At 39.7% G+C, this 23,790-nt stretch overlaps 1 protein-coding gene across 2 annotated transcripts in view; it reads left to right on the forward strand.

Moving 5' to 3' along the window:
• The first annotated feature begins 5,347 nt into the window (after positions 1–5,347).
• The window catches only part of LOC135942068 (neuroligin-4, X-linked-like), a 193,652-nt gene continuing 175,209 nt past the window's right edge, over positions 5,348–23,790 (forward strand). For both annotated transcript variants that reach the window (XM_065487982.1, XM_065487983.1), the window contains exon 1: positions 5,348–5,535. The gene's annotated coding sequence lies outside the window, so the exon portion shown is untranslated. The remainder of the gene's footprint in view (positions 5,536–23,790) is intronic.

Consider the following 23,790-nt stretch of genomic DNA (forward strand, 5'->3'; position numbering starts at 1 on the left):
ATTCAATTTTTCCTTTTGAACAAAAATAAATCTAAGTGTAATTGTTTCCTGTTTAACAAAATATTTATACGATAATTATTTATGCAATTTGTTACTAATGCGCCTCACGTTACCTTATTCAAAATATGCTTTTTTCAAAGTGGAAAACCTAAAATGAATATATTTTCGGCGCTTAACAAAACTGACTAACTCCGAGGAAAATCTATTTTATTTAAACAACAATATTTTAATTTTCATAGAATTGAGAAAGTCATACCAGTGTACTGAGCTTCCTAAAGTTTATTAATTTAATCGTAGTCTGCAGTCAACTTGCTACGACGCAATTCACTGAAACCACATAAAATCATCGTTGCTAGGTGATCCTCGCGTTTTTTTTATAAATATAGGGAAATAATTAGTTTTCCTGGCATTCCCTCAGATTGGAGATCTATAATTAACAATTATTTATCCAATTACTAAAATTTCTTGGAAAGTAGTGCGGTTAATATCCAAGGGCAGTGCCTTTGACAGGCTTATTATTGATTAATCAGCGTTCACTGTGTTCTATTTTCATCCCTCTTGTTGCTGCAGCTCGACAAAATTGAAAACCATTTGATTGTTAAGTGATCAGTTTGCTGCCCTTTTTTTGTAAAAGAAACGGCGGCTTAATTGGACTGGGATCGAGCGAGCTGTGTGGCGGCTGCAGCGACGAGAGTCGAGGAGCAAAAAAGGGAGTATGCAACAGACGCGATTGACGCGGACGAATATAAATTCAGAGGCGGCGGCAGCAGTGGGTGCAAATCACCTGATTGCGCTGATTGCAAAGCCATCTCCCTCTCTCTCACATTCAGTCTGGCGAGCCAATTTCAGCTCAAATGCAGCTCAATGGCAGCCAGCCTTTGGTAAATATGATTAAAATTTTCTGCGAGCTGGCTGATTTTCATGGGCGCGCGCACAATTTCATTATTTTTATTGTGAGAGTGGCAAGGACGTGCAGCGGCGAGACACTCAGGGAAACGAGTGACGACTTTTGGGACGCGAGACAGCAGTGCGCGCGGGAGAAATTCGGAGCACTCGACTCTGCTCAAGCTTTATCCGCCGCCGACAGAAAAGAGGATTTGCTGCTGCTGCTGCCCGGATTGCGCGTCACTCATTCTGCAGGCTGCGCGTACCTGATGATTCGAAAGAGCGGAGGAAAATAATGGAAAATAAATTCGCTCTTCGGTGCAGATTGCGATTCTCCAGATTCTCTGCTTCTTTCTCCGACTGCCAGAGATTATATCTCCCGACTTTTTCGAGTACTCTCGCAAGTGGGTCGAAAAGTGGAAAATCAATCTCATCTTTATTTGGAAAGATGAAAAGGACGCTGCCAAGTTAGTTTTACACTCAGAACCGAGAGTGAAAACTTTGTTCATGCCATCAAACTGCACAAAAAATGCTTGTCGCCCGAGGGGGAAGAGAAATTAGTTAGGACGCGATCCAAAAACTTTTCACAAAGTTGAATAATGTTTTTCAGCAGTACCGCTCCTCTGGTGAGAATGTTTTAAAAAAAAAAATTTGTTCAGCATCCGCTACATTTTGGTTCAGGGTTGTATCTTTTACCACCTGGTTTCCTTCCAAAATATTTTTGAGGATATTTTTAACTTACTTGTTAATTGCTTTCCATCTGTTACATATAGGTAATTTGTTATAACAAAATAATCACCAATTTTAATAAAAGTGTAGGTTACTCAGAACAATATATCTAAAAACCTACAAATATCTTAAAAATTAAACCTTTTCAAGTCAACGACGGAAATGACAATTTTCTTACGGAAAAATTGCGAAATACCATTTAAATTGAGGGTACTAAAAAAATCAAGACAAAAATAAGTCGAAAAAACACAGCCCTCTTCCTTTTTCCCGGCTTTAGTTATTTCATAAAAGACCAACCATATTATGCAGCAAAACTGAGCGTAAACTTAACTGCCGATGGCAAATGAGCCTTGTCTTGATTCCAAGTAGAAAAGTTTACAAAATTGTTTGCTTGTCTGTACCAAAAATTGCGCAGCTCAGTCAGGAGAAGAGATAAAATAGTTCCTCAGGCGTCTAGAGCGTTCCAAAACCAATCTTGGTTGAATAAAAAGTGGCCAACAGAAAGTTATTATTGTGAGTGTGTGTGTGTGTGTGGACCTGCTCGCGTGGTTGGCAGGCGATCTGCTCGTTTTTTATTGTGTCCTATTTTACTCGCTGGGCCAATTGAATTCCTCGTCAGAAAGTTTCAGCCCTTTCCCGAGGAAAAAGTCAGCGCGTCGCTTCCACCTGCCTTCACCGCAGCCACTTTTATTACTCTCCTTTTTTGCCAGATGATGACCGTCAGCCTCCAAACTGCTCAGTCTTTCTCGCTTTCACCATGTATATATAATTGTTCTTATACGAAAGGGCTCTCTCTAGCTCGTATTCTACGGTCCAACAATGATGCAAAGATAAATAATGAATTTTATTAAGGTTCGGCGAGTGAGTCGGAGCGAGCAAGAAGCGAAAAGACTCCGGGGGATGAAAAAGTGCCGCGGGCGCTCGGCTCCATGTGTATTTTGCATCCGGCCGGGCTGGGCCAGAGCTCAATTTTACAGCCGAAGCCACGTGAAACAATAAAACCAGCTTTAAGGGCCTTCATGGACTCCCAAGAACTGTTCCAATCGCATCCAAAACACATTATCTGTTATAACCAACTGCTGGAATGGTCTCTTCGATACTATCCAGCAAATTTAATGTTTCATTTATGGGTAAGCTACATGAGAGAGTTAATGTCAATAAGATTTATATTTTTCTAAAATGTACTTACGAGATCCTTTTCTTCACGAGTTTGAAACTCAAAATTGTTAACGGATGTAAAATCTCGCCTCATTTTGACTGCCAACCTCAGTTCTTGTCAATTAAATAAGCTAAAAATTTTCAGAATAATGTAATATTCGTTATATTTAAAATGTTAAACGTAGACAAAAACTTTGTTCTCTCTTTAAAAAATGACAAATATTTAATGTATTGTAGAAAGGATAAATCTACTTGTGTTAGCGCAGACACATAAAATCTTGTTCGGAAACTGTCCAACTTATTTGAGCCCTCTAGTTACCACAATGTACAACATTAACTTGTTTGGCAGGACAAGAGCGCATCGAGTGAAACTGCTGGCCCCGTTTGTAAGTGTTGAAGTGCCCGAAAACTGTTTTCAAGTTCAAAGCTACCGCCTGTGGAATGACCTCCCACCGAATCTGCATGTGCTTAACGAAAACTTTAGTGCATTTAAAGAACTTTGAAAAGAACAGTTCCTAAAGAAATATTGAACTTATTATGTCTCACTTCTGTTTTAATAATTTTGTCCCTTTTTGATTTTTTTTTGTCTGGATAGGGCAATGTATGGGGAAAAATAGCCCTGCAGAACCATAGTAAAGATCATTTGAAACTGAAATTGCATGAAATTAATTTTAAACTTTTTAACAAATGGTGGTAAAAAAATCCGTTAAAATTTGAAAAATAGTCTAGTAAAACGCAATAATTGTATAAATAAAGATGGACATTAGACTGAAATTTCAAGTGCCCATATAAAACAATTATTTCGTGTGGAGTTTTAGAGTTTGCCGGCTTTTAATTTCATCGAATGGAATCGCCTTGTCTTTGTGGCAGACGCAATTATTTGCAGAATAAGTCGTCGCAAAGGCAGACCATCGCATTTAATATTCGGCTGGCTGGCCCCAAAGTTATTGACAGAGACAGCTGCTCGCGGAAGGGTGGATGGGTGGGATGCTGCCATAAGGGGGTTGAATGCCAGCGCGCTTCGTGATCCGTCAAATCAAATTTAATTAGCGCGTGCCAATTCCAGCGAAGAATCCGTCGGCTGCCGTCGTGCCGACACGCGCGCGCGCCTCGTCCGCCCACACCATTTGAATAATCAGGAAATAATTTGCACGGTCACCGAGCGCAGGGCGGCCGGGTACCGGGTAATTTCAATTATGCGCCTCTTTGATTGCAGACGGACCGCGCACCTGTGCGAGTTTGGCGCGCGCGGAAATGCCATCGCAGCACGGGAAACGCGTCGACAATCAACACCCGCGTGCACAAATATTTGCCGACGGAATGCCCGCACCTCCCTATGCAAATCAGTCTCGTTTGCTGCCGATGATCCAGGCACGCTTATCTCCTGCGTTGTCAGATCTGCTGAAATGTCCGCAAGCACAGCAAAACTGGTGGAATTCCAGAACTTTTCTCATCCTTAACACTGATAATAATTTTAGCAATAAATACAATTTAATTCTTTTTGTTTATATTTTGAGCGAGTAAATGTTTATTTTAACTTGAAAAATACGTAAGTTTGTTGATTTTGTTAAGTTGCGTGCACGAGCCAAATTTTTGTTTTTAGGGGGCTGTAAATTTTTGCTCCAATAGAGGACAAATTTGACTTAAAATGGATAGACACAGGGCGACAAATAATTTGAATTGTTGGATGCAATAAGCAATTGATCGATAAACAGTGTATTCTACAATTTGCAATAATCAAAAATTGCTACAGTAAAAATTCACAATTACTCCAAAATTTATAGCGCTTGCGACCACGTATTCTTAGCAGGTTTCGATTTCCCTTTCGAGAACTCTTTAACAGCGTATGATACCGTTTAGAGAAAAACTCTTTGTTGTGAAATAAAATAAGATTTCAAGTCAGGAGAAAGTTCTCACCCTTTGAAAAGCATCCTAACTTTGCAGCCACTTTTCTCAAAAGTTTAGATTGCTACTTAAGTCGATTTTGGCTTCAACTGAATCGTTAAGGGATGACAACAAGAATTTCCAGGATTTCGCAGTATCAATCCTCTTTAACAATGTTTTGGCTGCGGTCAGGTCTGAATTTACGTTTAAATATTCAAGCATGTATTGTTAACCAAGATAAAATTACAAACGAGGACGCGTATACACCTGCTTTAGTGCAATTTGTGGAATTGAAGTGCTTATCTACTTCTTGGGGAAATCCACTAATTAAAATTGCGGATACTAAAACATCTCCGCTTGGCGATGAAGATTAAGATAGAAAAAACAAACACTTTGACCGAATTTTACGACATAACGACTCTCTCATAAAGAAATCGCAAAAAAGAGTTGTAATTTTGGTGGTACGCATTCATAATTCATTAGTAACGAGGTGTCAGCCGAATGATGATGCTAATTTAGACAGCAGCATGAGCTGAGTGCGTTCAATTTGTCATGTCCGGCGTGCGTTGCGTGTGCACGTCTCGAGCAGCTCTGCTTCGGGGCTGAAGGGGGTGCGCGCGGCGGGCGCAGTCGCCACCCTCCGCCACCACCGCCGCCGCCGCCGCTGCTGCTGGCTGACGAGGACCCGGCCGGCAGTTGTGCCGCGACCCTTGGTGCTGCTGACACAGTGTGGTGCGCGTCCCCCCGGCTTGTTTTCTCGACAGCTGAGTTAAGGGTGCTCTTCTCCGAGTCATAATAAATCCAAAAGACAAAGACATTTTCGCCGAATTCGCGTTCTCTGACGAAAAAGGTGAAACTTTTCTTCGGTCACCATCATAGGTTAGTACTTTTTAGAATTCAATTTATGTTTATAGACAGTCATGAATTCTCATTATTTTATTCTGTAAGTCCGGTTTTTCCACAGCTGCTAAACAAACAGCTAGAAATATCCGTAACTTACCATACAGTGGATACTTTCTTTTATTCTTATTCTTAACAGAAATAACAAACATTTTGTCCTGAAGATAAGTTTTTCTTTTAATAAAGGCATTTAGTTTTTTTGCATTAACCCAGAGGACACTATTTTTGTCGACTGTCCCTGATTCTTAACAATTTTAAAAAAGGTCAGGAGCTTTCTGACAACTATAACATTTTTAATTTAATTTTAAAAACTGTTTCCTTAATCCCAGAGGCGGGAGCTGATTATCAACGGCGGCTTATCTCTCAGGGATTGAGGGCGTATTCTTTTTTTTCGCTGAGATGTCATTTGCATGCAGTGCCTTTATTTAGTATAATCTCTTTTACCTCTCGCTGCTGACGTTATCCTCTGTTTTATTTTGCCTACGCGGCACTCGGAACAGCACGGCGAGTGACTTTAAAAGATGTTAGCGCCACTTATATCCAGACTAACCGTCAACTTAAGTTGCAATATCCGCTACTGTTCCCGCCGTGAGCGGCATTTAGATTTTTTATGGCGCAATTATAAGCGGTAATGCCGAGAGAAAATGCTGCTTTTATCAGGCATTCTTCCAAGGGTTTTCCTCTTGGCTGTGTGCGGCTAGGGAATAATTGCAGAGAACTGCTCAATGGCTAATTTGCATGAGTGATGAGTGAGTGGTTGAAATTTTATCAAGCGAATAGAGCCAATTAATGCTACTCTATCCCTTTTATTCGTAACACGAGCTTTAATTTCCCGTTTGAAAGTGCATTTTATATCTATATAGAGAGCTAGAATTTTCCGGTGGCATAGGCGCAATTTTATTATTATCTGCTCAGCAAGGCTTTTCCCTCTATCCCCATTTTTGAAGCGGGAGTGGAAATCTCTTCTATTTTCCATGTGAAGAACGAGGAGCAATATTCAGAATTCCATTTTTAATATACTCGCTGGAATATTAAGGGTTTGGATTTAACTAAAGTTCGTTTTACTATTAGATATCAAGTTAGTTGGTTTTGTGCTATTTATGCAACTTTAAGACTTTCTAACCACACTAAAAACCGTCCTAAGAGCCAAATACCGTTTAAATCAACCCTGAACTCACATTAAACTTAAAATATGTTCAAAATCATTTACTTCTCTGGGCGATAATTTTTTTTCTGAAATGTGTACATCTTTTTTAATGAGTTTTGGTTGAAAAAGGTGAAATATTTATTCTAAACCATTTAGTCGCTTCTAGTATCCAACGCAAACTTTATCAAGCTGTAGAAAATTTACGACATTCTCAGATTTAATATTTTGTCGAGCATTTCTGCATTCATATCGGTCATTTCACCGGTAAAAGGAACTTTTTTGCTCAAGTTTTAGGTCCGATTAAATGGCTGAATTTTAGATAAAATTCTAACAAATATTTAATAATCTAGAGTTAAGCTTTAGGGTTGTAAAAAGTTGGATCAAAATAGTTTACGGACTGTAAGATTCCCTAAACAGTAAAAAAATGTTTATAACCCATTTTTGAAGAAAATAATAATTGCAAATAATTCACAATTACTTATATTTTGATTTCATGGTCAGAAAATTGACATGAAAGATGGAAATAAAATAAACCAAAACCCTTAATTAAAAAGCCGATTTTTTGTCCCAAAAACCGTCTCAAATCCCTACAAAAGAACAATCACAAAAGGAAATTCAATTATTTTCTCTCATTCTGCTGTTTTAAAGAAATTACATTTTCTTACGAGTTTAATTTTGCCAACGCATCTTTAGATATGTCTGCAACCTATTTCAATCCGGTGGTTGTTCCGTAAAATAAAACCCCAGTGCGTGGCATTTTCGCCATCGTGCCGACACGAGAGCACTTGTTTCGCCACCGAAATGTAAATCACCGGAGGGCAGGATGGAATTTCACGCAAAAATGAAACATAATCCTGGGCGAAAAGGCAGCCTGGCAGATTGCAAATCCCCATTTTTTTCCTCACATGGTCCCTCTCGCACGCACGCATATCAAAGTGAGAGCTCTCGTTTCAGCTCCCAAAGGGCGGCAATTTATTAAAACGCGAGGTTTTGTTGTCTCACCTCCTATACGGTCATTATGCCATCACGGCTCCAAATTTGGCCGGCCGCGGATAGCTAAAAAAGGGCCAAAAGTGCTCTGTGAAGGGGGCTTAAAGGTCAGCTCTGGAGAAAGACGAGCGAGTTTTTTTTTTGTTTCAGCTCGCGCTCTCGCTCGCTGCCTACGCTTCATTTTTCCGCACAGTCAGCAGCATCAGCACACGCACACACGGAGTATGGCGGAGGGCGGGCGCACGCCTAATTAAATTGCCATGTTTTCAACACAAATAGTGGCTCGTTTGTTGACAAATGGTAGCACACGCAGCAGCAGTCTATGCGCCCTGTTTGCTCAGAAAATGTGCTTCCTCCGCTCGGCGGAACTGATATTCCAGCCTGAGTGTTTTATAAATAGAGCAGCCCAAATTTCATCAACAACCTTTTATTTTTTGGCAATTAAAGCAGACGCTACTTTCTTTCTTCCTCGTCTTGGTGTTGCAGGACAATGGAATGTACGGATCGGTGCGCAAGGGAATAATAGGAGGCCCGCTCCATTACAGCAGCCGCACAAATTTCAGACGACATTGTTTGCTTCCTTTTGAACCAAATCTGCTTGCTAAAGTAAACATGAATTTTGCAGGAGACAGAATTTTGTCATGGAGAAAAGGAAGGAAAGGAAACATTACTGCGGGTGATAGAATGTTTTAGAAGGAAGGCACACACACAGTAATGGAAATGAGAGGGAAATGACTCTATTCAAAAATGAAAGTCAAAAAATTATCCGCTCGCCCCAAGATTAGCTTGAGACTCGAAATTAAACTGAATTTGTCTTAGCTATATTCAAATTTATTTAGAGAATTTTTACGTTAGCTATTAGGTTAAATAAATAGACATTAAAAATTAATATCTGGCTTTAAAAAAACACATTTTCTAAAAACAAATAGAGTTATTTTCGAATTCTATCGAAGAAAATTTTAGGTGTCTTGCTTATTTAAGACATCTATCGATCATTTTTTCATATTTACCATCATCTATTCCCCAAACTTTAGTTTCAAATATAATGATTTTGTTAGGCATAATTTTATCTACCCTCCCGGGATTTGCGCTTTATTTTATCCCACTGCGAGCAATTACGCAACTCGCGGCCAACATTTTAGTGTTGTGTGCTGCGCGCATCACACAATTTTGCACGCGAAAAGTCGAGTCTGTCTGTTTCGCGGAAAGCCCACGGAGAATTGCGGCCATTACACGCCTCTCACAGATCACACACACGCATATACACACGGCACCATAAAGCACCGAAAATAGAAATACGTGCATGCATGTACGTTTCACACTATTTACGCGAGGCAAGCACATTTCGCCCCCACATTCGCGTGTGTTATTTCCGTCGAAAAAGAGCCAACTCAGAATGAATAAGCTGAAGAGAATTTATGACTCCCAGAAAGACACAACAATTCAATTTGAATAATCCTCCTGAGCGATGCATTATTCATGCTACATCTCAATAGGTTTGTGACCGCCCGCTGCGCTTGTCTATCTCTATTCAAACGCAGGTCACTAGGCCATATAGTTTTTTTCTAGATATTTTAGCAGGTTTAAATAGGTAGATCGATATATTATTGGTTTATAATTTATACATTTTATAAAATTACAGAATATATTAGAGGCATTCAAATAATGATCGCTATTTCATTAAAACAAAAACTGCTTCGATGGTGATTACTGGCTTTTGAATCAAACATCAAAGTGCCAACTAAAGTTCACCATTAAGGGTCATTTTAAACGGAAAGACAAACATTTAGTAGAGCTAAACAATATCTTTTTGAACCTAAAACAATCGTAAAATTATCAGTACCTGTAAATACAATTCAATTAGGGAGAGAATCAATTGGGAAATTGGCAAAATCGGGCTTAATCGTTGAAAATTGTTCCAAAACGATTCCCATTTAAATATCACCTAAACCGTCCGAAATAGAAAATTTCTTACTTTCCCAAAAACTTCGAAAACAGTATCTCGGTGTAGAAGTCAATGTCCCATTGGCTACCATATATCTGAAGCCCTATTTCATGACAGATGAGTTCTATTAACAACTATGTGATTTATAAGTACATTCACTCTAAGTCAGTCATACAAGCATCCCTTCAAGCAACAAGGAAAATGTCCAGTTTCCATGCACTCCCACGATGCTCTTACTATATCAACAATTCCTTAGAATTTGCTTTATTAACTTTCCTTGTTATTATCTATGTAGGTCGGTTTTCTCCACTATTTCCTCATCATAACAACATAATATGATATTCCATAGAAGAGTTAGAAATATGTCTGTTTCACAAAAGACTTTATTTCTTTGCTTGAGGTTCTCAGAACTCACATCATAATAGCTTCAGAGCTATTTTATGAGAGGGATTGATATTTTACCTTGCTTTTCATCTCCCATAACCAGAAGACATTCAAATCAGAATTATAATAACGACACAAGCGTCATCTCGATTTCCTCTCGTTTTTCATTTCAATTTTCCGTTCGATCGTCGCGGGCGGCAAGCTAGCGTCCAACTTTCCACAAAGCAAATCCGGCGCGAGATGAAGTCTTCAGCAGGCAGGTGATAAAGCTTCAGAAGTGCCGCTCGCCTTCATGAATAATCAACACATCGCTCGCTCGCTCGCTCGTCTGGGGGGAGCGAGGCGCAAGTTCAGATAATTAGCCCAACGGAGCAAGGCGAGCAGAAAAAAGTCGCCCAGGGGACGAAATTTTCCGCCTGCGAGCTGCTTGAAAATAAAGATGAAAATCATTAATCACGTCTGAGAGGGCCGCTGCTCGGGTGTGTGTGCCTTTTATCGAATTAAAAATTGATTCGGTGCTGATAACGGCACATTGTTGCTCGAGCTGCAAAGCCACACCGATTGAAATCCCATTTCTCGCTGAGTGCGAATTGATGAGAGAGAAAGAGAGAGCGAGTCCAACTTTTTCGCTGTGCCGGCGACTACTTGCGAAAGCTGCCATCATTTTTTGTTGCTCTACCGTTTTATTGCAGCTTTGCGATGGCAAGTGATTTTTTGCTCAAAAATGTTTCCAGCTAGATCGTAAAAGCGACGGACAGGAATGTGCAATCAATTTTCGCTCTATGCAAAAGGATCGTTTCGTAAGAATGATTGCAAAAGAGATTTATTCGCTTTGATCGATCATTACGAAAATCCATCTCTTGTTGTGTTTAGACAGAAAGGAGGCTGATTTTCATTTATTCAAATTTATTGCTCCCTTGAAATCTTTTTAGAAAATAAATGTATTTTTCAACTGTTTCGTGTTTTGAAATTATTGTCCTCTCCAAATCTCAGGTTTGAGCCATCATGATTTCAAAAACTACACACCGTTAGACTTGTCTCAACCTCCCCAGACCAGCTGAAGGGTTTAGGGGTGCTTACCCTCCACCCCCACATTGCCACATTACAACCACCCACAATAATTAAACGCTGAATTTTTAAATCTATGGCATCCTTCTCTTGGTTAAACAGGTTCAGTTTAGAATTTGAAACCATTAAATTCTGCTGCTTTCAAATTGGCAACATGTAAACGCATAAGTAGGTCAAAATTAAGAGCTTATAATTAACTCATTTTCCGATATATCATATCTTCTCTGAACATTTTCAAGGGATTTGTTGAATTCACCGGCTCACTCAATTAACTTAACATTTCCGCCGCTCCCCACGCGCGTGTCCTTTCTTTACACGTCAAATATAATTTCCATTACCATTGTAGGCCGCGAGACGCGATGGGGATTATTAAAGATGGCAGAGTTGGCAGGGTCCGCAGGCGAAGGTTTCACCGTTGGTGAATAACAAAGGAATTATACGCGCGCACCCGTCTGTTAAGGGAATTAAATAATTAGCGCGACGGCAGAATTATCAAATGTGTAACTTCGGCAGCGATTTCATACCGCTTCCTCGAAATGAAATTCGCACGGACGAGCAAAAAGGGAATTGAAAGCGCGTAGAGAGAGTGAGTTTCTTGGGCGCACTGGATTTCCCTGCCACGGCACGCAACAAAAACAACAAGTGGACGCCGGGCGTTGTGCGGATGCTAATTGTATTTTTTGCCTCGAGCTTCTCCTCTCCGTTTTGGGAGACTAATTTTAATTCGCGCGCCGCTACCGACGAGGAGCCGCAAAAAGCAGAAACTGTGCAATTTGATTACAACTGCCGCTTTTTTGGGGCGAATTTAATAGCAAGCCTCGCAAAACAATGAGACGCCATGAGAACGCAAGAAATGTCCCAAATGCGACTCTAATTAAACCGAGGTGCTATTGGCTAGTTAATTTGTCTCGTTTTGTGTACCACATTAATATTATAAAAAAAGATACATATACTTATTGAAAACCTTACAAGCCCAGCTAGTTTCAAAGATCTCTCGGCGTAAATTTAATTTTATGGATTTATTATTCAAAGTAAAAATATTAAATAAAAATGTGAAGCTGTGAGTGAAGAGAAACATTTATTTTTTGTTTTACTCCTTTGAGGTCAGTAGAAGTCAAGCCTTGAAAATTTTTGAGCAAATAATATTTCCATGTTTGGACCAAAAGTCATGCCGGGTGATTTTTCCAGAACACTTCTATGTAAATAATTTAAAATAAAACGCCAGAGTGATACCAAATTGAGCCATTGAACCAATAGAGAGAAGATGAGTGTCACAGCCTCCTTCCAAGTGGAGCAAATTGGCAACATTTTGGTGAAAAACAATTATTTAAATTTGACTAACGTAAAGTGGAAAGTAGTGCAGCTCTGACAAAAGTCATTTGAGTCGGCAAACACGCTCCTTTTGAGCGTCGTCACGCGCGAGCATGCATATATAGACTTTCTCAAGTCACAGCAGAGCGTAACATCAAAATTACAAATTCATGGAGAGCTAGTTTCGCTCTCTGTCGTTTTGTGTTCTGCCCCTTTTTCTTTCTGATTGCGTAATTGAGCTCGCGCCGGGACACAAAAGGGCACAGCTCTCTCCGCGTGCGTTAAAAGAGAGACTGCGGCAAAAAATAATTGCACAGCGAGAGAGACGGTCCACCTAGGCATAATGAGAGAGAATCCTCGCTCTCGGGCTCGGGACCGAATTATCAAGCAAAGCGAGTCGCCAAGGCAGGACTAAGTGCTTGTGTATTATTAAAATATGGAGTGGATGAACACAGAACTCACCATTAGGGCTCTGAGAGCATAAGTGTGCCTGGAATTACATTTTACACCACACACACGCGGACAAATGTATGTGCGCACGCACACTGCACCAAAGGCTTATTCGAGTGCATTAGTCGAGAGCCGAGAATAACGCATGCTGACTTAATTACCGCTTTAACGTGCGTTTGCGAGTGAGGTTCGCGATTTAATAATAAGCTCAGCCTGTTCCATGCCTCAAGTCTGTCAACTAGGATTTTAAAATTAAACTGTTAAGTGATGGAGTTCGCTATATTGTCTACAAGACAAACCGTAATTATCATCAAGTCTAATTAGGATCTAGAGAGAAATCGATTGAACTTTGATACTAAATCTTAATGTGACATAATTCAAGGAAAGGGAGAAGATAATATTTATTTTCAAATCCGATGACAGATGGCGGCACCGGTAATTTACAAATAATTACATATATAGCACTCGATATCACGGTTCGATTCCAAATTTAATCCTGCTACTGTGCGTACTTGACTGAAAATGCTTCCAAATAAAAGTAAAATCGGCTCAAAGTTACATACTTGCGGTTTCTAAACGTTTCTACCGCAATAGACAGCACATTTCTGCCCTAATTTTGTTAAATGTCAGTGACACTACCTGTTAGCGACTTCCAACACTAAGAATTTATGTAAAATGCCCACTTTCTGGAGCTCAATATTTTTGTAACGTGAAGTTACAGGGAGCGAGAAGATATATTGGCTGAACTGACATTGGTTTCCAGAACCTCACATTAAATGTTGCCATGCCAAATATGCACAGTTGCAGGATTGAATCAGGAATAACAATGTAAGTATCAGTAAAATTGTAAATGAACGGTGGTGCTATCTGTTGGAAGCTCAAACCAATTCACAAACCATTTCATCCCAAATAAGGAGAAGAACTAAAAAAGTAATTGTGGCTTGTGAAATTCCTTTTCTATTACACAACAGCACGGAAAGCACACATTCTTTTCTTCCCACATTTCACACATAATTCCCGCGGCAAGAAGTGGAGCAGGGTTGTAAATGCTAAATTACGGCCGAAGAATTCAATTTGCCAAACGAAAAATAAATTGCTCGCGCAAAAAGCCAGCGAGCTGCCGTAAAGAACGGGGCGAGGGAGAGAAAGAGAGAGAACCGCCGACGTAGTAAAATTGAATCGTCGATTCGCATGCGAGAAACATTAAACGGAAGAAACTTGTTTCCAGCAGCCGTATAACTGGCCGGTCATAAAGGCAAGACTTTACGGCGCTGATTCCATTACCTTTCACTCTAAATGGCAAATCTGGTCGAATGCAATTTGTCGGCCACGCTCGAGCGGTCGGCCAGCGGAAGCGACGGCCGGAAAAATTGCCTGGCGACGCAATTCGCGCTCCAGCCCTCGCAAATGTCAGGCTTGATGCCTCTGGCCGCCACTCGCACAGCTCGCTCACGTATTATTATCAGCCCCGCCTGCTCCATCTCGTCTCGAAATTGAATGCTAATGAGCAAGTTTTGCCCCTCTCTTTCTGTCTCAGTCGCTTTCGTTGATAAGAGGAGGGAAAAAATGTTTTTTTTTCATTCAACCAAATACCACCAACTTTTGTATCTTGATCCGAATTTATTTTTAAAAAATGCGTCGTTGGAACTTTAGGTCTAATGAGAATTTCCAGTTTGCACGTTGCTTTGGGCAAAAATCAAGTTTCGATAGTATATATTTTCCATGGTGAAAGTAAAGGCTCGGGCGATGTGCTACACAAGGAGAGCGGACTGATTTCGCCCGTCAGTCTTTTTATTTGATGTGGTGCCTCTAGAGAAATTCTGTTATTATAACGGTGGACGAATTTCCATCACACAGCCCTTCGTTTTCATTGTAACTATTTGTTACTGAATACTGATTTTTTTTCAGCTTGAATAAAATTTTAGTGAAGGGTTAGAGCAATATTTTTGTCCGGGTTAATCTTCCACGTTAAATGATGTTTTTGCAGCGATTGTTGCGATGTTTAATTGAATAGTACATTTTTTGACACAATTTTACTAAACATTTTAATAGTCTCGTTGAGGTATATGTTGTGATCTTCCTTAGATCTGCCCATTTGTCAACGCAACCGAACATAGAATGGAGGGGACAAGACATTCGCCCTTGGTTTGATGTTAGGGTGCGTTGACGCTCAGGCAGATCAAAGGCAGGTCTCAAAAAGCTACATTGCATTACATAGTCAATTTTAATGTTTTACTGACATTGAGTTAGTGCAAAATACATAGTTTATTGACCTAAAGAACCCCTTAGTAGTGTAAATTGTAACCTAGATGATCGAATTTCATCGAGAATACCCCCTGAAATTAAAACCCTTATTTGAAGACATAAATTATTTGTAAACTATCATTTAATATCGGTCTAAAAGATGGGTAAAAAGGTTTTTTTAAAAATCTTAAACGTGAGCATTACTTAAAGTTTGATACTTGTCTGTAGTCTGTGGAATTTAATTTTTATTTTTTAATGTTTCCCGGACTCCTTGATGTGATTGATGTATTATAAACTAATGAGTTTCAAAGCAGGCTCTATCAGACTGGAAGTGTTCATCAGAGTGGAATTTCACAGGTGCGAGTTCAAACGTTCGCAGAGAGCGGACTCAGGGCCAATAGTTAACGCTAAATTCCATTCCATGAAGCGCTCGATCAGTTAGAAATTTATTAATTGAATTCCTACCTTTTCCTTATATCGGACAAAAACAGCGATTCTCCTCGGCCTCTGTGTAAAACCAAAATTTATTGGAACGCGGAAATCCTCTCTGCCTGCCGTTCATTATTTATTCAACATGAAAAATTGCTTTTAATTGGGCCCACACTTTTGTCGTGGATTAAGGCCGTGTTTCCGCAGCTGGCCTGGTTTTAGCTGGTGCGATTCATCGGTTGCTGTGACACACAACAATCGTCAAAAACGCGAAACGCATAGCGGACAAAGGGGGTCCGAGGGCGTCGTGATGATCAGCACGCTCTTTGTGAGCGAGCGGGGCTGCTGGGACAAAAAGCGGCAGGAATTATTCATTCCTTTTTGCGCAGCCAGCACAGCACAGCCAACGCGCTGCCTGCAAACGGGCTGTGCTCGTGTGCGAAGTGAATATGTGGAAAATTCACTAGATCAGGGAAAACTTCAGCGATATTTTTTACAAAGTGTTTTTAACTTAATAGAAAAATTCAAGGAATTAGCTGGAAAACGATAGAATCTTATGATTTGAGTATTTCATTCGGTTAATTAACTCGAACAGGTATGTGCTAATTTTTTTACACCGACCTAACAAAGAGTACATTTGATGAGAAATCTCTTTTTAGCGATTGCTGATTGGATTGAAACTACGCAACGCATTTCCAGAAGAGATCTTGATCACCACAAATTATGTGGAAAAATAAGCACTTTAATTGTGAATGTTGACCATGAAATGATGATTTTACTGATAATCTTATTGTTGTTTAAAATCAAAGTGTGTACTTTACACTAGCTGTATAGTTTTATAAAAATTTTGATTATTTTAATATAACCAAGACAGACACATAATAAATATAAGATTATTAAAATATTATTTTGCTTATTCCACGCAAAAGAAGAGTTCAAAGCTCAAAATTGACATGATTCGATTGCATTATCTCCAGCAGGCAGTTCAAAGACAGCCAAAAACGGTATAGTTGGAGTAATTTATTGTTACTATTTAGATCGCAAAGAGACGCTTAAGTCACAATATTGATTAGAGCTTGCATATAAAATGCGCTATAGGCGAAGGAAATTTATCTCATTAATATACCAGTTCATTTTGAAACATTTCTAATCATATTTTTTAATAATACCACGGCCGTAGCCCGCAAGAGAGAGGGCTCCAGAGGGAAAGCACTTGGCCACTTCGCTTGGTGCGTCGTGCCTCTCCACTCTTATTCACGCTCACGCAAACGCATGGGTGTGTGTTTTTTGCCAATATCATCGAGGGCAAGTGGAATAAAACACGCTTGATTTTCAATTTTTCCTCTCAACAGCCAACCTTTTCAATGTGCGCATGCGGCGTTTAATTTTGCAACAAACGAGTCAGGACTGTCAAACACAGCCGAATGTTTAATTTCATTAGCGACCCATCGCGGTCATTACTGCGCTGGAATGTAACAATCTCGCCGCACGCGCATAAAAGCATTTTGTGCGCTCTGGAAATTGGCACCAAATGGAATGGAAAAGCTGGTCCAGTTTTAATGCGACTGATGATTCCGCACATTTACTCGCATCAATAATGGAATGCTTGGCAAATTTGCAATAAGCGAATCGCTCTAATTAAATGTGACGACGCGCAGAGACACAAACACCAACGTCATGGGCTAATCGACTCTGGTTGATTAGTTACGATGGGCAGCACACGCCTGGACAAGTCATACTCGTACTCGCTAATGCTGATTGCACGGAAAATAGCCAATGCAATGATAAATCAAGCATCACTATTGCGAGGGGAATATGGTGAGAGGTAATTAAACGTGTTTGTAATTCGAGGTGTCGTCCTCAATAGCAAAATTATTTTTTTCTATCATGCAAACATTCTTCTTCAAAAGGTAGACTTTTTTCATTAAATAATTATAAATATGCCGCATTAATTTTGTGAAAAATCCTGGCTTTGAAAGAAGCACCGGAATTCCATTTTTAACGGAGCCGATTGATTCCTCAAGTACCCGAATCTATCAACACGACGTGCAGAACATTGACAGAAACGTTAAAACATTTGCTTTTGCGGTTTTTGTTTTGAACCTGGGAAAAAGTGCCTGCAACCAATCACAGAAGGTAGTCGTTCTCTGCTGATTACTGATTAGCTTTTTGGCGAAGCTCTGGCCTATAAGATCTAGATGCCAGACCGTAGCGACACAACGACAGCCAGTGGAAGCGAGTCAAGCGCCAAGTAGCCAGCCATGTCACTTGCACTGGCTCTCACTGTGTCGCTGCCATCTCGATCTTGTTTGTAAAAAAGTCAATCAGAGAACAACTCCCTTCTCTGATTGGTCGCCAGCGTTTTTTTTTTTCAGGAACTAAAAAGCACTAAATTAACGGTTTGTACGTTTACGTCGATTTTCATTACATCGTGTCGAATTATCGACCGAGTTATTTGGCTGACCAACCTACCTGGAACTTTAGGAATCGATCGGCACCGTGACACCGTCAAATATAAAATGATAGTTCTATATACTTTGAGAATTTCTTCAGCCTGACATACCAGTTTAAACCAACGTGATGTGGCTTTTCCATGAAATACCAAAGATAAATTTGGCGCAGAACAATAAGAATTTTTAGAGACTCGTACGTTTTTGATCATTCAAGGGCCCCTTTGAAATTCTTTCATATCCTATTATTACTTCGAGGCAGGAGATATATTTCCTCGAGCGTCTTTGTTGCCGCGACTCTTTGAATTTCGCCTCTTGAGCGCCTCGTGCTCCAAAAGGCACTTTCAAAACTGCTCTCCAAAGTTTTTCGCGTCTCTGGTGGAGTGATTTTTACTCGAAAGCCGTCTCAACCTCAGCATGCTTCTCGTCCAATTATTTCCGTGATTTATAATGCGAAACATCAGGCTTTGTCAGATCTCTTATCTGCCATATTATACCACGGCAGCGAAGACGACGTCGTCCCTGCAGCACCCTCTCGATCTGCTCCTTACGCGAGAAAGGGAGAGAGCGTCAAAATCGTGTCAGCCGTTATCGCGGATTGCCATAAATTCCGAGTCTGCGTGCCGTCGAATTCGCGCCTCACTAGGCCGCAAGTTGCTGCCGCGTTAATGGCGCAGTTTTTGAGGCCCAAGCACACTTTTCGCTGCTGCTGCTAAATGATTAATGCTCTCGCGTCACTTGAAGCTGTCTAAACAAAGGAGTCTTGATATCGGACTCCAATGAATCTCCTTAATAACACACTCGAGCGCGGATTAATCGAAATCAATAATGACGAATCATCGGATTGATCAGAAACCGGAGTGACTGATGCTTTTTAATTGTCTGCCAGCGCTGAAGTGATTAATCACGCTTATTTGAGAGGGCTTTCAAAATTTGTGCACTTATTTGAATAGGCAACGCGCTCAGCAAATTTGCCAAGCAGGTTGCATACCCATCTCCATTTTCCAAACAAAAAATATTATTTGTTTATAATATAGCCATATATACAGCCTCTCCCAAAGCATCATAGATTTATCATCAGGTCTGTCTATTCCTTTTATTTTGCTAATGCTTGCCCCAATTTAACTGGAAAATTTTTGAAAAACATTTTTGTGGATATTCAATTTTTTTTAGTAATTTTGAAACATAGTTAAAGCCGCACATCTCAGCTCCTAAATTTTGGATTTTTAAAAACCACACATCATCAGACTCTCATAGGTCAATGAAAGGGGTCTTGGAGGGCCACCCCTTAACCTCTTTTTGCACCATAAAAACGCAAATATTTGCAATTTTATTTATAAGCGTCAGATCACTAAAACAGCACAAAGTTTTACTTATTTTAACTTCCGTCAGTAACCGAGGTATTATGAGGGAGTCAACCCATCAAAACGTTTTCCACGAACACCTTTAGACTATTTTTGGATGATTATTAGATGCTTTTAGAAGTGCGTTGCAGTTTTAGATGCTTCTAAACGGTTTAAAATTGTCCGATTCGTCCCATCTGATCGTCCCACGACAATTGCAAGCTCTAATAAAAACCGTTCACCATCTAATATATCACTAAAATAAAAATGCAAATCATTTGAGCAAATCCGCACAATTTATTATCAATATCCATAGAGAAAAGTTTCGCTATCAATTAATGGTAAAATCAGCGGGGGATTATCCATTTGCAAGAGTGAAAAAGGCAAGCTCGGGTCTCGAACTTTACACAAGACAGGAGGCAAAACTTTGCGCCCATTTCCCGATCGTCTTTTCCATACCATCGCGAAAAGTGTATTAGCAAGTCGCACACTTAGCGCGAGGAAGCGCCTGCTGCGCTGCGGCTTACATAATTTCGGCCCTGGCGCTGGCACACAAGCAAAGCACTTCCACATTGGGTGCAGCTGTGCGCGCGGCCAAATCGGAATTAAATAATCTGCCGCTTCTGGGTCAGTGGATGCACGCACTCCGAGAGTCGAAAGATTGAATTTGCAGCGCAGAGGAGTCGGGTGGCCGCGTCCGAAAATTTATCGAATGGAACATGCCTGAAATTCCAATGAGCCATGTGCAAAAGCCAATCGAGATGACACTCGGAGAGCTTGGATAATGGACCCGTCGCCGCGCGCGCTGAGAAACTTTTCGCTTTTGCCGAGCGCAGATTATGGCGCCGAGTCTGCTCCACTTTCAAGTCTCTTTGCTTACTTATAGGAAATTTATCAAGTTGAGAAGCAGTGGCACCGCTGACGGCGGATATCTGATATGTAAATTAAGAGAATTATGAGAGATTAATGTTATCGGCCTCGGCGCGATAGAAAGAAATATGGCTGCGGGAGAAGAGTTTAAAATTAAAAATAAATATTGTTACAGGTCTTCTTTTTCATTAATAAAGTTAGATCTTGTTACGCACAAATGTAATTAAACACCCTCTAGCAAAAAATAGTTGCTGCTGGGAGTTGCTAATTAAAATCTTTTTTGTCGAAACAAAAGACGTGAAAATTGTCTTCTTTTTGCAGAAGCTCTGTAGAGGACTAATTCAATTAGAAAGAAGAGTCTACAGGAATTAAATGAGACTTCTTGGTTAACATTATGGTCTCAACATTTTTTGACTCCGGATTTTAATAATTTGTATTTTTGAGCCACAGTTTCCTTCATAAATGTACAGTTAGACGAGTAATTTTTCCTTGAATGACAGAGCTAACAAGATATTTGGCTGTTTTGTTTTTAAAATAAAGTATGGTGATTATTTGAAGCTAAATTCACAGAAATTGTTGACAACGTGAAATTTAGTAAATGCTCTACGTTGATCCCAATAAGGAAGGGGGGTATTAAATATTTTTTTAAAAGAAAATTCGAATCTCTCGTTTTTGTACTTTCTAAGCAGCTCGCTGTTTCGGCCCCGCAGACCTCGAATGAGCAGTACTTCTTAACTTCAAAACAAAATTCACATATTATAGCTGCCATCAGTGAAATGGTCATTAGTTTCTATACCACTTATAACGATAAATATTCGACTTCACGCGTAAACCGTTGGAAAATTGCTGAATGTTGTTGGCAAATCTTCAATTTTTATATCGAAAAACACGTCCACCGGATATCTCTGTGAACAGCAGCCACTGGAAGAGAGCATAACTCGTCAAAATTATAAAATGGAGTTTGGTTCCCCGGAAATTTTAAAAAAGAAGGCAAGGCACGTTCGAAGAGCGCAGGAAAATAAAAATATTTGACCTTTTCTGCAATTTTCAGTTTAAAATTATTTACTGGCATTGACGAAATGATTGAAAAAATATGCTTAAAAAATGCAAAAAAATCATGATTCGTCATGCTTATTTGATGGCCTGAATATCGTAGCAACAAAAAATTCATAATCGGGTTTGCTCATCCCAAAAACCAAATGGGAAAAGTCATTGTAAAAAATCCCCCCATATTTATTTTTCCTTTTTCTTCCCTTTTTTCATTTTTCAAATTGAATGATATCTTATTTATTTCTCCAACATTTTTTTGCTATCTCTGATTACAGTTAGCTGCTCTTCTCTTAGAATTTGGTGTACTGTTTTAAGCACCGCCTCGTCAAAAATAAAAAAGCAAGAGGTACGAAATAATAATGCAATATTTGCGTTGATAATTGGGAGTGAAACAAAAAATAACCACCCAAGCGTCTCTTTGTCACCGAGACGCAACAAAGCCCGACTCTGGAGGCTCGCCTCATTTGAGCACAAAAGCACTTGTTCAATTAATAATTACCGCTGACGCCATCACTTTGGTCCATTACTGCCAGCAATTTGCTCGTCATTTTCCAGCCCGTCTCCCGCTCAAAGTTGATCAATAAGGCGGAGGCGGTGGGCCCACCTGTAAGACGCACGCCCAAGTAACTCTATTATCGCATCAGCCCTGTCTCATAATTCACCCTTCAACTTACACCGGCAGCCGTAGTAAACGGATTGGCAATCCGCGGTAGTAGTAAATTAATTTGAGCTTAAAAAATGGAGAACGAAAGATGGAATTTCAAGTAATTCAACTTCAAGTTTTTGCTCCAATCCAACTAACTGCATTCAAAAGGGAAAATCGTGAAATTTATGGTAAAAACCTACTTGTTTATTGTCTAAAATAGCCTAAATTTGGCTGAAGTGTGTCAAAATTTTTATTTGAAGCCGTTTCTTTAAAAAATAGTTTCAATTTAAATAGTTTCTGTCTCAATTAAAATAATTAAAAATACACCCATCAATACAAACTATCTCAACGATAAATCAAACAGCGCCAAATATTTGGGGATGACCAAAAACAAACTAAAATAGCAATCTATTTCGACCCCTTCGACGAAAACATTGAGAAACATGCAGCCCTAGAAATAATTAAACTGCTCGAGTGGTTGTTTTTACTGTGGAGTAAATCAATGTTCTGGCCTGGTCGAAATGAAGTTTCAGCCGCGGCAACTTTCTGGCGCACGCAGCGCCGGCAATTAGGCCTTTATGCTGGGCGACGTGTAGGCCTGTGCCAGAGTTTATCTTGTAATTTGTAACCCAGCCACATAGTGTTATTTATAAGGTTGTGCGGAGCGCAGAGTGAGTCGACGAGTGTTCCTTCCTGCTACCCTGCTACGTGCACGGCTCATCTTTTCTTCATGTATGTTGTGCTCGAGACGCAGCTTCTTCAAGAAAATTCGTCTGCGCCGCGACTGAAATCGTGACAGCAAATTCATTTGTTCTCCTCGCCGGGCACATTGTTCCGAGCGTGCACGGGCAATTCCGCTCGCCTATCCGCACGCTTAACGCTAATTAAACGTGAATGAACAGCGAGGGAATTGCTGCTCTGCTACCATGGAGAACAAGAAGTGGCCATTTTCACTTTTCTAATTGAATATAAATGAACTTTAGCATATCTCTCTTTTGATATTAAAAATTATCCACAACACGAGCTTTATTTTACCCCAGTTAGTTTGTATTTTACATTGCCACAGACAAAAAATATTTTTTATTAAATCAAATGGATTTCCTTCATAATTTATGAAAAGCTTTTCATGCATGTGAGAGTAAAATCTACCTTTTGGTGGATGAATTGAATTTTGGGATTAATTGAAAATTTTATAACGTTTGCATATATATTTGTGTGAAAGCACGCATGTAGATTATCTCTTTTAAGCCTTGAATTTTTGGGATTTTGTTTACACATTTTTCATGTGGTTGGATGGTTGCTGGGAATTAATTTTCATTTCACACAAACGTCAAATCAATAATCCGCGGTCTGAATTACGAGTGTGGTGTATGCGATTTTTACTCTTTATCACTTTGACAGCGTTAAAATTTGCACGTCATGCCAGATTATATAATATCTTGTTTTGAACATTATATTTAAATCAAAAGCAAAGATTTCATAGCTGATCTGAAGGTTTAAAAGCGAACAAATAGGTCTTTGGAGCAGCTGAGGACAATTCAATCCCTAATTTAAAAGAGCTTACAAAATTAATTGAGAAAAAGGTAAAATTAGGAGCAAGCGTACTCTGTTCGAAAAGAATTTGACTGAAATAGGAGATTCGGAAATCGTTCACATTACTAGAGTTGGTCCAAAATTTAATTTGTTATTTAATTCATTTAAAATTGTAGCGTAGAATTATTCCACAAACACGAGAGCACTGCTTGAAAGCTTACAAACGGGACCAGGAGCCTCGACACAAGAATACATATCTACATCATGCATCATCTTTGTGGCACAACCTCTCAAAGTGTAGTCAGGAATAGAGCCATAAAAAATTTCATTTGTTAAACGCAAAACGTGATTTACCTTTAATCTGAAAAATTTTA

The sequence above is a fragment of the Cloeon dipterum genome, chromosome 4 (genome assembly GCF_949628265.1).
Source record: "Cloeon dipterum chromosome 4, ieCloDipt1.1, whole genome shotgun sequence".
NCBI lineage: Eukaryota > Metazoa > Arthropoda > Insecta > Ephemeroptera > Baetidae > Cloeon > Cloeon dipterum.